Raw genomic sequence first — 7,785 nt, 5'->3', positions numbered from 1 at the left:
GCATCATCCAGGTGGGGCTGCACATTGGTGGTAGTGTAGGGGAGTCCCCATTACCTGTAAAGCGCTTTGAGTGGAGTGTCCAGAAAAGCGCTATATAAGTGTAAGCAATTACTATTATTAATTATTATACAGTATAAGAACGGAGCATGATCATAGAGTCCAGTAATTCTGTAGTCACACTAAAATTGTAGTTTGCAGCTGGGTATTGCACAAAGTCTTTTAGTCACATGTGCACTTCCTTCCACATCGTGCAATGGGGTGTCCTCAATGGTTTGCATCCTAAACTGGGTGGCATTAGTTTCCAGCATAACTAACGGGTTTGTGGGTTTATGTCCCTCCTGTGGACACTGCTGTTTTACCTCTAAATGAGATACTTTACCCCAGTTACTCCAGTGCACCCAGCTGTATTGTTGCTGGAGATTAATCCTGTGATGACAATAATCCCCTTCATAGCGAGGAATGGGACAGGTATTCCATTCAACCAGTTAAATGAAGCGTGTGCTGCCCAGTGCTTGCATTTTTCACACAAATGGCATCACATCCATTTTAAGTGTGCAAAGACAGCACTTGCTATCAAGAGGGCAGCTGTGTGGCAATACAATATGAGAGATGCAGCATCCTGTCAAAAGCGTTTTGCCGTACTGTATGCAGCCTGGAATACTTGTCCACCCCAGGCCTTGTGGTCATTACTGGTGTAACAGGGCACAAAGTGCATGTCACTGTAATGTTCATGTTACTCCCTGGGGGTTTCAACAGTATCAAGAGATCTGTGCAGCTGACTGCGGTTTGTGGTCTGGAATCTACTCATGCGTGCTGTGTTGGCTTTTAAGATGAAGCACTTTGTTTTGGTTCTCTATGGCATTAAATGTTCTGTGGCATTATTAAGTGATTGAAAGGCTCCCTGTCCATGGCCATAAGTTCTAAAGACACTACAGAACCATAGGTCATTCTGTATGTAATTGTTCATGCCGAAAAAACAAATCTCTTCAGCCTCATGATGCTGTCGAATTTGAGATTGCCTCTGTATGGTCTATGGTGCCATGGAAATATTTTGGTAGCACAACACTTGGCTTTTTTGGCAGGGGGTTTGCTGCTCAGCATCTGACTGGAGTGGGATCGGTCGTATAGAGAACTTTATAATGGGCTTCCCTGCTCATTCAGTTATGCGATCATTTAGACTTTGCTAATTAAATCAGATGACAAAAAACATCTCTCAGACATTTTAATAGTAGAGGAACAGTAGTTTAGGCTTCAAACGAGAGGAGACCATTTGGCCCATCTAGCCTGTTTGATAATATTTAATTGATCCCAGGGTCTCATTCAGCGATATCGTGAAAGAAACCAGTGTATTGGCTTCAACAACTTTACTGGGCAGCTTCTTCCACTCTCACAGCCCTTTGGAGGAAGGAGAGTCTCTTGCTCGAAAAACAACCAGGTGTGGTTTCCACTTTTCCATTTTCTCAGTGGTGTCCTTTGGTTTGTGTTTCATTCTTGATCCTGAATAAGGCTCTTGAGTTGACTCATGGGTTGGTTGTGTTTTTCAGCATTAGGCTTTCGTGTGATCCCAGGAATGACAGTATCTGATACCTTTTCTTAGTAATGATTACAGAGATGAATACATATGTATTTCAACATTTTTTTTACAAATTCACAGTACAACATCAACACAACATTCCTGGAATTAAATTGTATGCATAACTATTATTATAAGTATATATCCTGTACTATACTGTATATATCATTTTTATATTTAATTGTATATCTTTTTTAAGAAACATCTTCATAAACATTAAATAAATCTTATTGATATATTTGGTGTAAGACACATACTGTACATAATATATAATTTAATATGGTAATATGTGACTACAAATTAAATATATATGAATATAATAGCTCAGTGAATTCATAATTTGGATATTTAATAAATGTATTTGAACTTGGCACCATCTGTAGTTGGATGCTTATCAATGTCATAATGACAGCAAGCCACCATATTGAATACATATGAAGCTCTCAAGCCAGCTGTATATTCTCTTGCAAAAAATATTCTCCTGTCATTTTGAATTTAAGCCTACAATTATCAATCTATAATAGGCTGTCTTTTTATTATGATAGAAAGTTTAGCTCTCAATTTTAAAACATACAGTACATGTGAGATTTGCTATGCATATCTTCGTAAAAAAAAATTCAGCCTTTACAATTTCACTAAACAGTGTGATCCAGCTGGCAGAGAGACTGTGAAGATTAACAATAACACAGTGTAATCCTTGACAGGATTTAAATTCAAAAGGAATAGAGGAATAATTTTAAGCCAAAAAAAATTATACCAGTCTTGATGCTCAAATGCTTTTAAACATGAAAGCCTGCAAACATTGTGACTTGGTTTATTATTCTGAAAGACAATAGATACACACTGTATTTTGATTAATGCTATATTTCCCTAACAGTCATTTAATATTTATATGGAATATTTACTGTATTCGGTTTAGAATGAAGAATCTATTCAGCATCAATCAAATCAGAATCAATTCTGCTGCATCGCTGTATGGCTGTGTGTTATTAGTGTAGTTGCTAAAAACACACAAAAATAATAATTCTTAACATTCTGAACATTTTAGTGCTTTTCCTAGCAACTTAAAGACTTAAAGAAAGGCTTCCAGCATTATCTCCTGCAAACTGATGCCAGAGGAGCAGGTTAAGTCACAACAGGCTATAACTCCATAACTGCATGGCACCAATACACAGATAGCAGGACAATAAAGCAGGGGACAGTTAACCATGTGCAGCTTAGACATGTTTCTTCTACCATTGTGTTCAGTGTAGGCAAGATAACAATTCAAAGATCCATTAATCTTCCCACCCCTTCTGCCTACAATATGTCTGATTCTTTATACACACGTATGATTACTAAATGCCACTTTTCTTGATGGATGCAAAAAGCACAATATAATATGTGCACCCTTTAACATTAAACTGATACAGCTGAAACACAAACAGCTAAACCAGCAAGAAATGTTTGAAGCAGGATGCACCTCATAGGATGGTGTAAGATATTCAGAGGCTTTATCATTTATTGCAGCTTATCTCTTATTTCTGACATAATTGTACTTCATGTGCCCTTTAGAGTCTCATGGTAACAATCAAGCTTAAAATATAGTTCAGGGGACTCTAAATATCACATGATGCAATTAGTACTTATACACTAATTTAGACTGCTATATAATGAGTAACAGAATGTTTGATGTGGGTGACTAAATGATAAATGCATAAGCATTAAATGCCCCTTGAATTATTTACAGGAATGCATCTTTCTGTGACCCTTCAAATCTTTGTGCATTAGTCACTCTTAAAATACATACAAAAAGAAAAACAAACCAAGTGTTTTTAATTTATGTGCAACTTTCCATCAGGACAAACTATGCAAAATTGTCTCAAATACAAAATAAATTAAAAAAGGCTGTAGCACAGATGCTCCTGTTCTTGAAAACTATGCTTAGAGACTGTTTCAATCACTTACTGTATGTCAATCCCTGGTTATGTGAACAATATGTTCTATTAAAAAAAACATACGTTTAACAAATAAACTCCAGTAAAATAAGTCAAAATTATTCACAGAAATAATAAAGAAGAGCTGCTTTCAAATCAGGCAGAACATTAATGTGTCTTGATGTATGTTTAAATGTTTATGTTTATGTTTATACAGTAACTATAAATGTTTCCCACGTGTCAGATGTGGATGTTGGCAGAGACTACGTATCAGTCAATTTAGGAAGTGGAAACAGGTCTTAGATTTTTTTATATCTTTTTAGTTTAGGTGCTGTGAATGACTTTGTAAATTAATCTAAAAAACAATTAAAGCACAGCAGTAAGGCATTTCTCTACAAGCAGCCTGAGCAATCCTGACAGGCTCCAGGATTGGATAGGGCTCTGGGCAGCCACCACCCTCACCAGTAAAGAGCAGCTTTTAATCAGTGGATGGATGAATAGAACAACCTGACTTCTCTTAACAACAGGCAATTAATCATTAGTAGCATTAGGTCATACAAAGGTATTACCAATCTGTTAATATTCTCTTAATATATTGCAGCTTATAAAGAACTAGGGAATTAAAGCTGCAACAAATCTATAGTGATACTATTTTTTTTCAGAGGCTATCTTTTAGTTTACTATATATGAATGCTTCAGTACACCTACTATAATTAATGCTGATGATTGCACAGTACACATAAAAACTGATATATTTATTTTTAACCCACTCAATTTGCTATGTGGGTGAAAGAATGGCAGAAGTAAGGTTGTATGTTTATTTAAAGAACTTATATCATCTACCAAGATACTGAATTGTAATTCCACAGCTCAGGTTTCAACATTAGATAATGGAACAATCTGCATTTTTTTAAAACGCTATTAAAATACTTGAATTTGCAGCTGATGCTTTGCATCCAATTTTGGAATAAAATCAGTCCTTTGTGAATGTGTAATTAGAACTTTAATGTCATAAAAAAATTCCAGTTTGATATCTAAATGAATTTAGACCGTCTCAAGTATTTTCAATTCGGGAGGAAAAAAAAGCTTCAGAAATTTTATTCTGGATTCTCATCAGTATGAAACTCATTAGATTCTGATACCTGAATGTGCACTAGCATGAAAAGGGTATCATTTTCACAGCAGTAGCTAGGGGCTGGATTAACACCCTATCACCAGTCATTTATTGGCATCCAGTGCTTTACAGATTCCTCAAGAGATTGTCTCCAGCTGCTGGCGTGAACAGTGCATGCTCTGCAATGCCATTTCCTAAAGCCATAATCTAAATGCTTATCAGTGTCATTACAAACTATTTACTATCTTCCTTCCCTAAGATGAGTCAGAATTCTAAACTGTGCTCGCTTGTGCTTCTTGCTATTAAGAAAAAAGTAGAAGTATCTAATCAAAGACAAATAGCTAAGGGATGAAGACAAAATATGCAATGTAATTTCCCTTGCATAAGTACTCAATAATCATGTGCTCAACAGCATGGTTATTTTAGGAGAAAAAATTGAAAGAGAAAGATGAAATTAATCCCTTCTACATATCTTCCTGTAGCTCAGAATCATGCATGTTATTATTACTCTATTTGTGTAGTGGACAGCTTTGTCCAGAGTTACTAAAAAATATACAATAATGCATGAAGTAAACAGAAAAGGTCATTCATAAACAGTATATACAGTACAAATCAAAAATGTAAATGACAGAAAAGCATAACAGTGAGTCAGGCATGTATTATGAGTGCAGTGCAGGAGAAAATGATGTACAGCAAATAATAAACAAGTTGTAGGTGAGGAAACATTGATTGCAGGGGTGAAAAGTTTAGCACCTTGAAGCCAATGTCTTTGGGTCTTAGACCCAACCTGCTGAACTCCACAACAACACAGATTGTGCCTTTCCTCTGGTTTCAGTTCCTGGGGTGCTGTCTGCGGGTGTTTGTCTGTTCTCCCTGTGTTCCTGTGGGTTTCCTCCAGGGGCTCTGGTGTCCTTCTGCATTCAGAGATGTACTGGCAAGTTGGCTTCTGGGAAAGTTGGCCCTGGCATGACAGTGTGTGTGTCTGTGTTGCTTATGTCCAGGCTTTACCCTGCCTTGTGCCTGTTGCAGACCAGTACTTCCCTGGCAGCCTAGTGTTGCATAAAGCGGTTCGAAAATGGATGGATGGGTGGATAGATAGATAATACTTTATTAATCCCATAGGGAAATTTATGTGTTACAGCAGTCCAGCCCAAGACAAGCAAAACCAGACATCAGAATAGTTATAAAACAAAAGACAACAAAATAAATAAAAAATAAATACATAGGTGTGTGCAAAATGTGATGATCATAATCACTGTAAAAACAATAAAATATGTGCAAAATGTGCATAGGTTTATATAGACTGATTGTCGAAAAAGTACAATGGAGCAAACATGCTGTCCATAGAGGAGCAAATGAAGGGCTAAAAGACCCTAGCCTAGGGCAGCGTTATACACCCTGACAGCCACCGGGAGGAAAGACCTGTGGAAACGTTCCCTTGAACACCGTAGCTGGAGCAGTCTGTTGCTAAAAGTGCTCCGCTGCCCAGTAACAGTCCCATGAAGCGGATGAGAGGTGTTGTTCATGATGGCTGTGAGCTTGGTCAGCATTCTCTCAGCCACCACCTCCATGGGGTCAAGGCTCATCCCCAACACAGAGCCAGCCTTCCTGATAAGTTTATTGAGCCTATTTGCATCTTTTGTCATGATGTTGCTGCCCCAGCACACAACAGCGTAGAAGATGGCCGCCACTACCACTGATTCATAAAAAATGTGTAGCAGTGTTCCACACACACCAAAGGACCTGAGTCTCCTAAGAAAATAGAGTTGGCTCTGACCTTTCTGGTACACGGCGTCAGTGTTTCCAGACCACTCCAGCTTATCATCCAGGTGTACCCCTAAGTACTTGTAGGAATGTACGCCCTCTATGTCCTCACCCTGGATGGAAACAGGGTTCAGCGGAGACTTATTCCTTCGAAAGTCGAAGATCATTTCTTTGGTCTTGCTGGTGTTTAGCTGGAGATGGTTAAGATGACACCACTTCACAAAGTTGGTAATCAAGCTCCTATATTCCTCCTCCCTCCCCTCTCTAATACACCCCACAATTTCAGAGTCATCCGAAAACTGCAGATGACATGTCTTAGAGTTGTACCTGAAGTCAGAGGTGTAAAAGGTGAACAGGAATGGAGCAAGGACAGTCCCCTGTGGATCCCCAGTACTGCTAATGCAGTACTGATGCAGGAGTTAGTTAGCAAACCCTTTAGGGAGACTTCTCATGAAAGTCTGGTATACAGTAGCTGGCAAGCTATTTAAATTTGCATAGCATACAAAAGAGAAGGAGTGGCGAAACACAGAAACAGCAACAAGAGATTTGCAGATTTTAGAAAAAATCATGAATGGGGCAGGCACTCTGTCTTCTCCTCTTTACGTATAAAAACCACATATCACCAGCTCTCCACTTTTCTGTCTAGAACACATTACTCCACCATTCGGTTTTACCAAAAAACTAACTCTTTTGATGCTGTTCTCTTATTCAGATTCCCTTTAGTTCAGGTCAGGCCCAATTGTCCACCTGCCTGAAGTGTTGAGCTCCCTCCTGGCTGGACTCTCAGCCAGTACGATTCTTACTCTCCAGCAGCTCCAGAGTTCTGCTGCTCACCTGCTCTTTACTCTGTCTGGCTTCTGTCGTGGCATACTGTTGCTCTGGCCTTACATATGATGCATTTCACAAATCTGATTCATTTTCCGTGCAGTAGCTAGGGGCTGGATGAACACCCTATCACCAGTCATTTATTGGCATCCAGTGCTTTACAGATTCCCCAAGAGATTGTCTCCACTGCTGACACGAACAGTACTTGCAGATTCATCATTGCTGGATTAATCACTCTGCCCCAGTCCTCTCCAGTCCCTCACATCTTCCTGTATCTCCCCTGACTCCTCCTCATTCTCTCTGTTCCCACACATCCAGGTTCTATTGAACAACCCATTGAAATCACAGTTGCTCTGTCCCTGACCACATAACTTCCCAAGACCATCATGAACTTTCACTACCGAGCAATACTGCACTCTGCTCTGACTATCAGAGACTTCATCAGTGAAAAGTCTCAGCAAGTCTAGAAGGTACGAGGGCCAAAGCAACAGTATGCCACAGAATATAGAGCAGGTGAGCAGCAGAACTCTGAAGGAGCAGGAGAAGGAGAAGCATACTGGCCAAGAGGCCAGATTGGATGGAGCTCAAGGGAG

This window comes from Lepisosteus platostomus, chromosome 10 (assembly GCF_059453375.1).
Source record: "Lepisosteus platostomus isolate fLepPlt1 chromosome 10, fLepPlt1.hap1, whole genome shotgun sequence".
Lineage (NCBI taxonomy): Eukaryota > Metazoa > Chordata > Actinopteri > Semionotiformes > Lepisosteidae > Lepisosteus > Lepisosteus platostomus.
The sequence above is the reverse complement of the archived record's forward strand: the minus strand, read 5'-3'. Positions refer to the sequence as shown.